Here is a 12,178-nt window from a genome sequence, read left to right as displayed (position 1 = left end):
AGGCCTCTTTTTGCTACTTGGCGCTGCACTAATTCAACTGATAATTGCATGGTCATGCAATGCTGTACCCAAACGAAATTTACGTCCTTTTTTTCAAATAGAGCTTTCTTTTGGTGGTATTTGATCACCTGTGCACTTTTTATTTTTCGCGCTATAAACAAAAAAAAGACTGCAAATTTTGAAGAAAAACTATTTTTTACTTTCATCTATAAAAGATATATAGTAAACTCAAAGTTAGTTATAGATTTAGACCAAAATGTATTCTGCTACATGTTTTCGGTAATAAAAATCCCAATAAGTCTATATTGATTGCTTTTTGTGAAAGTTATAGCGTCTACAAACTATGGTATAGATACTGCAATTTACGCCATTTGTTTTTGCTATATAGCGCTGCACTAGTTTAACGGATAATTGAGCTGTCATGCAATATGGTACATAAATGAAATTGATGTTCTTTTTTCACACAAATAGAGCTTTCTTTTGGTAGTATTTGATCACCTGTGCGCTTTTTATTTTTGGCACTATAAACAAAAGTTTTGAAACAATATTTTCCCATTTCTGTCATAAAAAAAATCCAAAACAACTAGAATTTAGTCATAAATTTAGGCCAAAATGTACTTAGCTACATGGTTTTGGTAAAAAAAATCATTGCTTTGTGTGAAAGTTATAGCATCTACAAAACTATGGTATAGACAACGGAATTTACACAGCTTTTACTTTCTGACTGCTCATCACATTTCTTGAGGTGCTAAAATACCAGGACAGTACAAACACCCCCAAATGACCCCTTTTCAGAAAGTAGACACCCTAAGCTATCTGCTGAGAGGCATATTGAGTCCATGGAAGATTTAGTTTTTTTCTACAAGTTTCTGGAAAATTACAAAAACCTTTTTTTTTTTTTTCTTCACACAAAGCCTGAGGGTGCATAACGTCCTCATTTCACCTCCTCACTTCCTATCACAGTTTCGAAGGCCCTGAAATGCCAGGATAGCACCAACCCCCCCCCCAAAATGACCCCTTTTTTGGAAAATAGACACCCCAAGAAAATTAAAAAGGAGGCATAGTGAGTATTTTGCAGATGTAATTTTTTCTCACAAGGTTTTGAAATATAAAAAAAAAAAAAAATATGTTTGTTTTTTTCCTTCATTTTCCAAAAACTTGTGGCAACAAACGAGATCTGCAAAATACTCACCATGCTTATCAAATTCCTTGGGGTGCCTACTTTCCAAAAAGTGGTCATTTGGGTGGGTTTGGTGCTATCCTGACATTTCAGGGCCTTCGAAACTGTGATGGGTAGTCAGGAAGTGTAATGAGGAAATAAAGCCATTTAAAAGCCTGAAGATGCTTATTGGATGTGGGGTCCTGTACATATACCCATGGCATGTGTGAGTAATAAGTCATTTAAGTGACAATTTTGTGTACAAAAAAAAAAAATATTTGTCTGTCATTTTCCAAAAGCTTGTGGTAAAAATATAAATTCTTCTATTGATTCAACATGCCTCTCAGCAAATAGTTTGGGGTGTCTACTTTCCAAAAAGGGGTCATTTTAGGGGGTGGGGGCATTTTATGCCCAGCATTAGAAGTTTATGCCACACATCATTCACTCTTCTAACCACCTGAAGACCAAGCCTTTTCTGACACTTTTTGCTCACATGAAAAAAATCAGTATTTTTTGCTAGGAAATTAATTTAAACCCCAAACATTATAGATTTTTTTTTAAAGCAAACACCCTAGTGAATAAAATGGTGGGTGCTGCAATTTTTTATGTTACATAGTACTCGCGCAGCGATTTTTCAAACACAATTTAAAAAAAAAAAAAAATACACTTTTTTTTACTTTTAACCATTTCAATACCGGGCAATTTTACACCTTCCTGCCCAGGCCATTTTTCAGGTATCAGCGCTCTCACACTTTGAATGACAATTGCGCGGTCATGCAACATTGTACCCAAACTAAAATTTTATTCTTTTCTTCACACAACTAGAGCTTTCTTTTGGTGGTATTTAATCACCGCCGGGGTTTTTATTTTTTGCTAAATTAACAAAAAAAGACCGAAAATTTTGAAAAAAAACCCCACGTTTTTCTTTGTTTCTGTTATAAAAGTTTACAAATAAATAATTGGTCTTCATAAATTTAGACCAAGATGTATTCTGCTATATGTCTTCGGTGAAAATAACCCAAATTAGGATGTATTTTTTAGTTTGTAGAAAAGTTATAGAGTTCACAAACTATGGTATAGATCTGAAAATTGATCAATCCTGAAGTACTGACAGCCAATCTAATTTCTTGAGGTCCAAGAATGTCAGAACAGTACAGATATCCCCCAAATGACCCCTTTTTTGTAAAGAAGACAGTCCGACGTACTTCATAAGAGGAATGGCGAGTTTTTTTAAGTTGTATTTTTTTTGTCCTAATTTTTCGGAAAATGAAAAAAATGATTTACTATTTTTTTTTTTTTTTTTACATACTGTCACCAGTGCAGTACAGCATCATCATATAACTGGCATGGCGGTGAACAGGGACACTGACTGGTGACAGTATGAAAAAAATATATATATATATATTTTTTTATTTTTTATTACATTTTTTTTTTCATATTTCACTATGACCAAAGTAGTACAATGTTACCATAGTAACATTGTACTACTTTGGGGAAGTGATCAGTATTTTTTTTTTTTTTTTTTTACACAATTTGCTTATAGCAAAGAATTACTTTGCTATAAGCAAGCATTTACCTGAAAGACATCGATTCATTCAGGTTTTTTTCTTTTTTTTGTGATTAGCTGTGATTTGGCCACAGCTAATCACATGAGATGTGCATGTGACCTGCTGTGACCATTCACAGCTAGACACTAGTATACAATGGATGGCATGAATGAAGCCATCCATTGTATACAGCTGTCATGTGACCTGCTGTGATTGGTCACAGCAGGTCACATGGTACCGGCAACAGGGGCCGGTACTCAGATCTGTCATCGGCCGTGTCTGAGGTACACGGCCGGTGATAGATCACGCCGCTGCGCGACTCTGCAACCACGCAAACTGCACATGTGCGGGAGGACGCCAAATGGCGTACACCCCGGAAAGCTAATGCATTTTTGCGGCCGCCAAATGGCTAAAGGCCGGGCGGCTAATGGTTAATGCACAAAAACACAATATATTGGCCAATTATTTGGTAAAATATAAAAGATAATGGTATGCCGAGTAAATAGATATCAAACATGACATGCTTTAAAACTGCGCATGCCCTGTGCAATGGTGACAAACTGCATACATTTTTAATATCCATAGGCAACGTTTTAAAAGCCTTTACAAGCTACCATTTTAGATTTACAGAGTTCTAGTGTTAGAATTACTGCCCTTGATCTGACATTCGTGGCGATACCTCACATGCATGGTGCAACTGCTGTTTCCATACTGGCACAGGGTCAAGGCTCACGAACGCAGGTGCGCACGTGCGCAGGGGGTGAGGGTACTTTTTTTTTTTTAAGTTATTTTGATTTTTTTAAATTACTTTTACACTGTCGCTTTACTTTTTAATCACTTTTAATGCTAAAACAGGGAATGCAAATATACACTATAACTTCAATGGACATTGTCATATATTCTTTTTTTCAGAAATCTGGGTTCTATCAGACTCTAGATATCTCCTCTGCCCTTACATTATCTAATCAAACCAGGATCGGTGTGATCAGATGCTTTCCCAATTTACAAATGGCGCTGTTTATATTCTGTGAAACTGAAGTGATGAAATACTCGTAGCTTCTGATTTCTTAGGCTATAGAGATGATTTGCACCATTTTGGTCTCCAATCAGCTCTATGGTCAGCTGGCAGAGACACCGGCTGCATTCTCAGGTTCCCCCCAATGGCACGGGACTGCCCGAGAAGGCCATGGAAGGCAGCGGGGGAGGGGGGGCATTGTCTCCTGCTGCTTGTAGAAGCAATCCTGCAGCTAATTATCCACTGCTTTTACATGAAAACCGATCGCCAGCTGAAAAAATTGATACCAGGATGATGCCTGCAACTGTAGGCATCATCCTGGTATAACCATTCAAAGTCCAGTGATGTACCAGTACGTCGCTGGTCCTTGTTGGGTATATATGCTATGTTCTTTTGTTTTTTTTTATGCAGCCTGTGGACTGAATGAAAAAAGAAGAAATCTCTGCCAAAAAAAAATGTGTGGTCTGTCCACCATTAAAACATACCGCCCCGCATCCACCCACTTCTAATGGTGGGCACACATTAGGTCACACTTTGCCACATGTGCCAGTTCCAAGATTGTATAAATGTCTAAATAGTGGCACGCTTCAACAAAAATTGTCCACGTATAATTGGTACCTCATGTGGAAAAAGGATGACACCAAGTCCCAAACTATCTTGCCACTACTCCCAATGTAGGCTGGACATCTAGGGGGCTCCACGTGACTATCTTTTCCCTCGTAAATCCAAAATTTATAAGTATAGCCTGTTGTCCTCTCACATCTTGACCCCATATCTGGCACGCTTGCTGGGGAGAAATTGTTTGAATGCAGGGCGGCCAGAAAAATTAATGAGGGACTCATTAACGCAGATTTTTTGCTGGTGAGTAAAGACATCTGCAAATTTTTGGTTAAGGTGATTTACGAAGGGCTGAATTTTGTGGAGCCGGTCAAATTCAGGGTCACCTCAAGGATGACAGAGTGTATTGTCATTGGAATGCATAAAAAGCATTATACTCTCATATCTATGCCTGGCCATGGCAGCAGAGAACACGGGCGTATGATCAATCGGGTCTGTGGACCAATACAACCGCAATTAATTTTTTTTATTAATGCCCATGTTGAGGGCTAGGCCCCCAAAAAATGTAAATTCGAAAACCGTAATGAGTTTCCGTGTGAATAGTCTGGCAAGGTTTGAATTTTGGTTGGCGGTGATACAGTGTTGTGCATATACTGTAAAACGCTTTGATCCACAATCACTGCATACATGTCTTCCGTGAAAAACAGCTCCAAAAAATCAAGAGGAGTAGTTAAATTTGCTATTTCCACCTGAATTCCGGGTTGGGCAGTGAATGGGGGAAGTACAAGTGCTGCAGAATTTGTGGGTTGTCAATCGGGATTTGCAAGCACATCTGGAAGGATACTAGGGGCTCTATGGGCCTGTGTGTGAATTCTTGGTGGTTGCGGGGCAATACTTGTGCTCGCCACCGCACCAGCTTGTACTACACTTATGGGGTTCGCCACATCACCAAGTGATACTGCAGTGCTGGTATTATTATTATAATAAAGGATTTATACAGAGCCAACAGTTTGCTCAGCGCTTTACAATATAACGGGAGACAATACACCAACAATACAGTTCAATACAAGAGGAGGTCCCTTGGAGCTTACAAATCTAAGAGGTATGTGAAAGACCAGAATGTACTAGACTGCTGGTGCTCGCCAGTTCACCAAAAGGTAACGTAGCACTAGTACTGACACTCTGCTGCATATGAGAGTCATCAAAATTTACCGGTGCTAACAGAATCAGGCCGGATTCCGCGAACACTGCGGTTTTGTGTGCAATAGATCAAGTGACAGTGACCTATTGGCACTGCACTTGCTGGAGAAGTAAGAGTAGGGGCTAAAACGCAGGTGCTGGCAGGTGCCGGGGCTGATCCCGCTAATGCTGTGTTTTTGGGGCCGCTATACTAATGTGAGCGCTGGTATAGTGCTGATCTGATCAAAGATATTGAACCGTTCAGACACTATACTAGCAATGGAGATTTATTGTGTATGAGCGTGTTGCTAGCAATCAAGGGGTTAAATGTGATGACTGGTGTACTGATGGGCAATCTGACACCATCTGGGAGAGGCGTGAAAACCACGGGAGCACAAATCATGTATATATATAGTGGAGCAAAAAAGTATTAGTCAGCCACCAATTGTGCAAGTTCTCCCACTTAAAAAGATGAGAGAGGCCTGTAATTGGCATCATAGGTAGACCTCCACTATGAGAGACAAAATGAGAAAAAAAATCCAGACAGTCACACTGGCTGATTTGGAAAGAATTTATTTGCAAATTATGGTGGAAAATAAGTATTTGGTCACCTACAAACAAGCAAGATTTCTGGCTCTCACAGACCTGTACTTTCTTCAAGAGGCTCCTCTGTCCTGCACTCATTACCTGTATCAATGGCACCTGTTTGAACTTGTTATCAGTATAAAAAGACACCCGTCCGCAACCTAAAACAGTCACACTCCAAACTCCACTATGGTGAAGACCAAAGAGCTGTCTAAGGACACCAGAAACAAAATTGTAGACCTGCACCAGGCTGGGAAGACTGAATCTGCAATAGGCAAGCAGCTTGGTGTGAACAAATCAACTGTGGGAGCAATAATTAGAGAATGGAAGACATACAAGACCACTGATAATCTCCCTCTATCTGGGGCTCCACGCAAGATCTCACCCCGTGGGGTCAAAATGATCACAAGAACGGTGAGCAAAAATCCCAGGACCACACGGGGGGACCTAGTGAATGACCTGCAGAGAGCTGGGACCAACATAACAAAGGCTACCATCATTAACACACTACGCCGCCAGGGACTCAGATCCTGCAGTGCCAGACGTATCTCCCTGCTTAAGCCAGTACATGTCCGGGCCTGTCTGAAGTTTGCTAGAGAGCATTTGAATGATCCAAAAGAGGATTGGGAGAATGTTATATGGTCAGATGAAACCAAAATAGAACGGTTTGGAAGAAACACAACTCGTCGTGTTTGGAGGAGAGAGAATGCGGAGTTGCATCCAAAGAACACCATACCTACTGTGAAGAATGGGGGTGGCAACATCATGCTTTGGGGCTGTTTCTCCGCAAAGGGACCAGGACGACTGATCCATGTACAGGACAGAATGAATGGGGCCATGTATTGTGAGATTTTAAGTGCAAACCTCCTTCCATCAGCAAGGGCATTGAAGATGAAACGTGGCTGGGTCTTCCAACATGACAATGATCCCAAACATACCGCCCGGGCAATAAAGGAGTGGCTTCGTAAGAAGCATTTCAAGGTCCTGGAGTGGCCTAGCCAGTCTCCAGATCTCAACCCCATAGAAAGCCTTTGGAGGGAGTTGAAAGTCTGTGTTGCCCAGCGACAGCCCCAAAACATCACTGCTCTAGAGGAAATCTGCATGGAGGAATGGGCCAACATACCAGCAACAGTGTGTGCCAACCTTGTGAAGACTTACAGGAAACGTTTGACCTCTGTCATTGCCAACAAAGGATATATAACAAAGTATTGAGATGAACTTTTGATATTGACCAAATACTTATTTTCCACCATAATTTGTAAATAAATTCTTTCCAAGTCAGCCAATGTGATTGTCTGGATTTTTTTTTCTCATTTTGTCTCTCATAGTTGAGGTCTACCTATGATGCCAATTACAGGCCTCTCTCATCTTTTTAAGTGGGAGAACTTGCACAATTGGTAGCTGACTAAATACTTTTTTGCCCCACTGTATATGTGATTTTGCGCACCTGTGCCGCCCTGTAGCAGTATTTCTGCTATAGGGCAATCAGGAAGCGGTTACAGAAGTGGTTTGTGTTATGTCGCTGTGTTACTTTAACTGACAATTGCGCGGTCATGCAACACTGCACCCAAATTAAATTAAATTTACGTCCAAATTGAGCTTTCTTTCGGTGGTATTTGATCGCCTGTGCGTTTTTGATTTTTTGCGCTATAAAAAAAAAAAAGCTGACAATTTTGAGAAAAAAAAAACAATACTTTGGACTTTGTGCTATAAAACATGTCCAGTAAAAAAGTTTAAAAATCTAATTTTGTCATAAATTTCGGCCAAAATGTATTTTGCGACATGTCTTTGGTAAAAAAAAAAAAAAAATCCAAATACGTGTAAATTAATTGGTTTCTGTGAAAGTTATAGCGTGTACAAATAGCGGTATAGATACTGTTTTCATTTTTTTTAATACTAATAATGGTGGCGATCAGCGACTTATGGCGGGACTGCGGCGGACATTCTGACACTGGGGGGGAACTGACTTGAGGTCACTGACATCCCCAGTGACACCAATACAGTGATCAGTGCAAAAAAAAAAAAAAACACTGACACTGTACTAATGGCACTGGGGAAAGTTCTAGTAATAATTTTGGTATGAATAAGTTTGTTGATACTTTAGCCACAAATCTCACCACTCCCAGAGATAACGTTCTGGAGTATGCTTGGTCGGGACAGTAGGCAGGGAATCAGCGATTGGTTTTCTTCAGTGTATAAGCCAGCAAGTCTTTCTTTTAGCAAGGTAAGTCTTTTCTTAGCAAGCAGCAGTCTCCCCAGCCAGGAAAAGTGTGTAAGAAAAATCTCCCCTTTTCTCCAATTTTCCTCTTTTTAACACTGTTAACATTGTTAACACCCACAGTAAATGTTGACTGTCTCTCGGATTGTACAATCAGAATACGTTATTGGTTTTAGATGTTCCTTTGCCTTTACTTTCTGCTGTAAGGAACAGCTTATGTGAAATTTAATGTATGTTGAAGAAATATCTGTTATGACGATATATCAAAGTGGCTTTCACAGATATCCTTCTTGATAATGTACTTGGTGCATGGTTTTAAATGTTGTGAACCTACCTTATTAGAAGAGAATTTAGATCTCTGCGGTTATCAATTTTTATGAAGATGGCTGCTATCTAGAAGTATATTCCCGTTCTTCATCATGGCACTTTATTAGATAATGCAAATGTGATATTTCAGTCCATCATGCAATATAACTCATATCCTTTTGCAATCCGATATATAGATATGTATTGCTAGTAGACCAATTTGTTTTAATATGTTTAAATTGTCAATCTCAGAATCACCATCCATAGCGTACGTTATGAGATGAGAAACTTACAATTTGGTTAATACTTGATTTGATTTTGTAGTCGAGAAATTGATGTGGTTTTATCCTTTGAGAGTCCTTTCCAATATTGTACTTAATAATGTCATGATTTTATCGAATCCGTTATTATATTTAAATGGATACCGATTTCGTTTTCATTTGGCTGAAACGGTCCTTTAGCTAACCTTACGATGTTGTTTCTTACAAATTCATGTGTAGGCTCTTCTCATGCCCAGAAACAATGTGAGTAAATGAACATTATGTGTAAACATGGATAGGTTGCTTGTATTGTCCTTTAGTAAAGTGTTGGGGCTTGCAAATATGAGACAATTCTTTCTTGCCATATGTTTTATTTCTCTTATAATCCACGTATACCTATGGTGTGTTTTCACAATGAACATTTATGACACCTGGAAGTCCGTTTGTCAAAACTGGTCAGTTTCTCTCTGATCAGGGCTGTGTGAATCTATTGTTCTTGGGTGGCCATTTGTTCTAAACATGAGAGCATTGGTTAGCATTTTTTTGCTTAACCCCTTGGCTCCAACTTAACACAAATATGCAGCCTCACAGAACTGGGCTTTTTTCCGTGGGACGCATATTTGCGTACCTGTCTTTGTGCTGGGAGCGCGCCGCACAGCGCGCTCCCAGTGCAAAGACTGGGGTGTCACTGAGAGCCCAAGTCCCATTCGAACGATCAATTGGCTATCACAGTGATCAGTAACTGAAGCCCACCCTCCTAGTTTTTTTGTTCTCTCTGAATGGAGGAGATACTTTGTATCTCTCTCTCCCTGCATAGAGGGAAAAAAACAACTGTTTGTAAACAAAAAAAAGATAAATAAATACATAACTGCATATTAAAAATATACCTAGATCAAGGTTTGATCTAGTTTAGTGCCAGGGTTAGTGTTTTGGTCAAAATCAGGGTCAAAGGTCAGGATTTTTAAAAATTGGTATCATTGTCAGTGAATAAGACTCTTGCCCGCATTCAGGAGATGGGGTACTAAAGAGTGTTTATAAGATCCTATTGGTGACTGTGTATCATGAAAAAGTATCCTAAGAGGGTTGTACGCTAGCTGGCTTTGGATAAAATTACCAGGTTCTGCACATCTGCCTAGAATGGTTTAAGAAGGGGACAGTCCCACCAGATATGCAGAAACGTGCCAGCCTGCCCAGAAGTTAATTGTTAGATCAACTTCTTTTGAGCTGGAGCAGTCACATGGATGAAAAAAAAAAAAAAAAAAAAGTCTGTTTCTGTAGCAAATTTATTTATTATAGGTACTTGCTGTATATAACTCCATCAATTTATGCATTTTGAGCTTTATATACACTCACAGGCCGCTTTATTAGGTACAACTTGCCAGTACCGGGCTAGACCTCCTTTTGTCTTCAGAACTGCCTCAATTCTTCATGGCATAGATTCAACAAGGTGTTGGAAACATTCCTCAGATTTTGGTCCATATTGACATGATAGCATCACACAGTTGCTGCAGATTTGTCGGCTGTACATCCATGATGTGAAACTCCCATTCCACCACATCCCAAAGGTGCTCTACTGGATTGAGATCAGGTGACTGTGGAGGCCATTGGAGTACAGTGAACTCATTGTCATGTTCAAGAAACCAGTTTGAGATGATTTGAGCTTTGTGACATGGTGCATTATTCTGCAGGAAGTAGCCATCAGAAGATGGCTACACTGTATTCATAAAGAAATGAACATGGTCAGCAATTGGTACTAAAGGGCCCAAAGTGTGTCAAGAAAATATCCCTCACACCATTACACCACCACCATCCTGAACCGTTGATACGAGGCAGGATGGATCCATGTTTTCATGTTGTTTATGCCACATTCTGACCCTACCATCTGAATGTTGCAGCTGTAATCAAGACTCCTCAGACCAGGCAACATTTTTCCAATCTTCTATTGTCCAATTTTGGTGAGCCTGTGTGAATTGTAGCCTCTGATTTCTGTTCTTAGCTGACAGGAGTGGCACCTGATGTGACCTGCTGCTGCTGTACCCATCTGCTTCAAGGTTCAACTTGTGCATTCAGAGATGGTATTCTGCATACCTTGGTTGTAACAAGTGGTTATTTGAGTTACTGTTGCCGTACAATCATCTCAAACCAGTCTGCCCATTCTCCTCTGACATCAACAAGACATTTTCAACCACACAACTGCCGCTAACTGGATATTTCCTCATTTGTGGACAATTCTTTGTAAACCCTGGAGATGGTTGCATGTGAAAATCCCAGTAGATCAACAGTTTTTGAAATACTCAGATCAGCCCTTCTGGCACCAACAACCATCGCACGTTCAAAGTCACTTAAATCCCCTTTCTTTCCCATTCTGATGCTTGGTTTGAACTTCAGAAAGTTGTCTTCACCACATCTAGATGCCTAAAAGCATCGAGTTGCTGCCAAGTGATTGGTTGATTAGCAATTTATATTACCAAGCAATTGAACAAGTGTACCTAATAACAGGTTGGTGAGTGTGTATATATTTTACATTCACATCAGGATATAACTCTCAAGGAGCGTACAATCTAAGGTCCCCAACTCACATTCATTCATACACATACTAGGGCCAATTTGGACAGGATCCAGTTAGCTTACCAGCACATCTTTGGAGTGTGCGAAGAAAACCAGAGTACCCGGAGGAAATCCACACAGGCACAGGAAGAACATGCAAACTCCAGGCAGGTGGTGCCATGGTTATGATTTCAAACAAATGATTCTAGTGCTGCCAGGCAGAGGTTCTAACCATTTACCAAGAAATCCGGGATGGGCAACACAAATCACCCATTAGTACACCCTCCCACATAACACACTAAAGAGTTAATAACATTTTGAAAATCCTTACCATTTAGGAGTAAAGTCTAATTGAATTTTCATTACTTCATTGCTTAATTCAAAAGAACATCATATCCTCTCCTCTCTCTGCAGTAACAGTAAAACCACGGGGCACTGTAGAGAATGTGGGTGAGTATAACAAGCCTGTACTTCTTGAATGTGTCTGAGAGCCTTGGTCCGCCCACCACTGCAAGTGCAGCTGAATTGCATCACTGCTTCCTGGAGAAAGAACTACAGAAGTGATGTGCCAAAACCAACGGCTGGGAGAATAGGGGGAATAGCAGCCACTGGTCTTACAAACAGGAAACCAAAGAGAATTATCAGTTTGATTTGAAAATCAATAGGTTATTTCAAATCAACTACTGAGTGAACTAAAAGATGGATGACATGCATCATGTAGTGAAGGTAGGAAATAAGCAACAAGGTCATATAAAGAAGTTTTTGGCCAGAGTACTGTTTAATGCAGGCGTGTATTAGGCTGCT

The 12,178-nt window shown here is 40.0% G+C and overlaps 1 protein-coding gene across 3 annotated transcripts in view; it reads right to left on the bottom strand.

Moving 5' to 3' along the window:
- PARL (presenilin associated rhomboid like) overlaps positions 1-12,178 on the bottom strand; it is a 269,194-nt gene that overhangs the window by 132,449 nt on the left and 124,567 nt on the right. The gene's annotated exons all lie outside the window — the stretch shown is intronic.

Source organism: Staurois parvus, unplaced genomic scaffold (genome assembly GCF_062004578.1).
Source record: "Staurois parvus isolate SC_StPar_1 unplaced genomic scaffold, SC_StPar_1.0 ptg001433l, whole genome shotgun sequence".
In the NCBI taxonomy this organism is placed as follows: domain Eukaryota; kingdom Metazoa; phylum Chordata; class Amphibia; order Anura; family Ranidae; genus Staurois; species Staurois parvus.
The sequence above is the reverse complement of the archived record's forward strand: the minus strand, read 5'-3'. Positions and strand labels throughout refer to the sequence as shown.